The sequence below is a fragment of the Acanthisitta chloris genome, unplaced genomic scaffold (assembly GCF_000695815.1).
Source record: "Acanthisitta chloris isolate BGI_N310 unplaced genomic scaffold, ASM69581v1 scaffold34045, whole genome shotgun sequence".
Taxonomy (NCBI): domain Eukaryota; kingdom Metazoa; phylum Chordata; class Aves; order Passeriformes; family Acanthisittidae; genus Acanthisitta; species Acanthisitta chloris.
In genome coordinates this window covers 17,749-20,993 of record NW_008672674.1, presented here as the reverse complement: position 1 = coordinate 20,993, position 3,245 = coordinate 17,749, and the positions used below count along the sequence as shown (strand labels likewise).

Genomic DNA, 3,245 nt, shown 5'->3' with positions numbered 1-3,245 from the left:
CAGCCAGTGAAACCAAGAAGTGACCCCTTGGCCCCGAGACAGCGGCTCAGCGCCCCTGCTCCCAGGAGGGGAAGGGACAGGTCCCTCAGAAGGATCCAGTGAGCTGGAGCAGTCCTCAGTCCCCCTGCACCCAGGAGGTGAAGGGCCAGGTTCTTCAGAAGGATCCAGTGAGCTGCAGAAATGCTCTGTTGGATTACAAAGGTGCCTCAAACACAACTGGACCCTTCTCTTCCTCAAATGAAACCACAGGCAGTCAGCAAGGCATCATCCACAGCACTTGCCATGACAAAACCATCCTCACACATCCCTCACTTCCCACCAGCCAAATTCCACACAGGAGGCAAGAAACAGCTGTTTCCCACCAGCTGGTGGTGGCAGGTAGTGACTCCAGATGTGCACCTGGAGTTACTGAGCCCCAGCTGAACCCACACTGAATTCTGCCCCGAGCACATCACACACACCACCCTGGGGGATGTCCTCAGCACCTCCTATAACAAGTTCTGCTCAAAGACAAACATTTCTTGTTTTAGGGGACTATTTTAAAGCTTTCCAAAAACACAGGCAGGTTCCTTTGACTTCAGAAGTCAAGCCAAGGAAATTCAAGGCAATTAAGTACACTCTAGTAAAAAGATGACTATCATTATCATCTTCATTTACCCTAGACAATGGAACCAGGGGGAAAAACCCTCCATGACTAGGTGATTAAATAATCCCTTCAAACTCTTACCATTATTTCAGTGCAGAACTAGCTCAGACTTGGGGCACAAACTCAGTAATTGCTCAATCTCATCACTTTGGTGAGTCCCCCAAAGCACAGCACCATCTAGACCAGAGGAACCTCCCAAGAGAGGACCCAGGGGCAGATGAAGCTGGTCAGGAGGAACCTTGCAAAATCATACAGACCGAGACCTGCAGACAAAGCCAACCAACATTCCTGGACAGTGGCAAGGCATCCCTTCATCTTCTGAGGGGAACTGATAATTTTTGTAGTGATTCATTAACTCTTGCACTGGCTGGAGACATTTTTCCCCTGCCAAAATGCCTACCACAGGTTAACATATGATTTTGCATCTAGTCCCAATACATTCCTGAAATCCAAGCAGAAAGGTAATATTTGTACAAAGCTTCCCAGCAGCAGAATTTAAAGACAAAAAGGATTGAAATGGGCATTTGTGGGAGGGTAAGACGCACCCACAGCAATGAGCAAAACAACTAACATCTGACTGTTCTTTTACTGCCAAAAAGATACTGTGTCCAGTGCTGTTTGCTTACATTTGACAGCCAGTTTTGCAGACCTGAGGGCTAAACTCCTTTCTTTGGATGTTTACATGAGCCTTGCTGTAGGTCATCCCAGAGACAAGTTTCTTCCAGATTAAAACCCCACAACTTTCAGAGACTTTCTTTAGGTTAGGTAATTCAATTTTCATTTTTCCTAACCACATTATTTTCCCATGCACAAAACCTGCCTTTTTTTCAGAAGGACATCACTTGAATTGCTGACTAACATCTACAAAACCCAAACTGACACCGTTTCCTCTAAAATGTACCTTTCTCACCAGAAATTATTTCTTCCACTTGAAGTTTGCAGCAGTATCAGCAAGCAGACACACATGCTAAACGTGCAGAGTGATTTCTCAGTTTGGTGCACATCAATATTTAAAGTGATCTCAGTAAGCTTAATGGGACTCCAAAGCCATTTCAGATGAGCCAAGACAAGTCTTCAACCATCTCAGCACCCAACAAACCCACCAAAAAGGTGGAAAGAGGGAATGTCCCCAGAGAAGAAATGGTGCTGTGGAAGCTCACAGAGCTCTCCCGCTTGGATTCATCACTCACTTCACAACACAAGCAAGTCTTACACGGCATCACTAACTCAGAGCAAGGAAAACCTTTCTTCATTTGGGGTTTATCTTCTGTCTGTACAAAAGGGCTACAAAGGCTCTGATGAATGACCAATGCAACAGCACAAGAAGTGCCATCCCAGCTCCTAAACCATTCTCCTCGCCTGAAGACAGACTTGATCCCCCCCCAAAATTTTCCTGCAGCACTCACTAGGACACATTCCAGGCATTTCCTCCCATGACCAACACCAGTCTCTACAGGATTGAAGGGCTAATCTAGAACCTGCTTCAGATATGTGGTACCACACCACAGATTTCTCACCCTCAGCACCCAAATCCACCACCCTCAGAGGCCTGGAGCCTCTCTTGGGGTGCTGTCACCAACCTGTAGTAGCTTCTCATGTTCTCCTTATAGACTTACCTCTTTCGGGCTCCCCCATGTCAGTAAAAACACCACCACTACTACTGCTGTAACCCAGCCACAGACAACTATTTCTCCATAAATGACCTTGGGAAAGAACTCTTCCAAAAGCTACCCTGGCCACATCCTTCCATCCTCTGAAAAGGAAAACACACCTACTGTAGAGAGCAGAAAGCCAGATCTGTGAGAGAGAGGAAAGCCTGCCGCCAGGTTTTATCTTCAGGGTGAGGCCTGGCTGCAGAGGGACTGCTCACACAACAAAGAGAGCAAACACCAGCCCTGGGGAAAATACTCAGCCAGGAGAATAAACAACCAGAGGAGCAAAACCTCTTGGAACAACCAAACCTGTGTGGGCATGACTGAGCCAGTCCTGCCCAGAACACCAGCAGCAAGGGGCAGGGAGCCAAGAGCAGAACCAGAAGGCATTATGAGCAGCAGGGTCTTCTCCAAAGTGCATAGCAATAGTAATCACGGAAGTGTTAACGAGCAGATTAATAAAATGCTTAGCACATTCAGGTCAGGCTGAATTCCCTGTGCAGTTTTACCATCCCAGATGATAGAAGATGGAAATATCTAGGCACTATTTTGCTGTAAATGGGTACAGACCTCCTGGAGAACCAGGATGAGTGTTCCAGTGCTGTACATACATTCCCTATCCAGAAAAGAGGACACAAACAATGCACAAATACAGTCAAGTTTCATTAAGAGTCATTTTTTTCCCAGAAATAATCCTGCAACCTGCTGCAACAACACAGTAACTCAGGTTTTCCCCTGCTAGCAATCAATCCTAACAGCACAGTTCCAGGGGCAGGATTTCATGACCCTCAGCTTTCCTTCACACACACTACACCCTCACCACTATTTCTTCACCACATTTTTTTGCTCCTCAAGGTGCCACAGGAATGATCATCAACACAAAGTAACTTCCAAACCATCTGGATACTCACCTGAAAGTAGCAATCGGCATTTAGCACAGAAATGGG

General features: G+C 46.5%; 1 protein-coding gene across 1 annotated transcript in view; it reads right to left on the bottom strand.

Moving 5' to 3' along the window:
• PAK2 (p21 protein (Cdc42/Rac)-activated kinase 2) overlaps window positions 1-3,245 on the bottom strand; it is a gene marked incomplete at its 3' end in the record, with an annotated part of 17,101 nt that overhangs the window by 13,464 nt on the left and 392 nt on the right. The window lies entirely within an intron of this gene.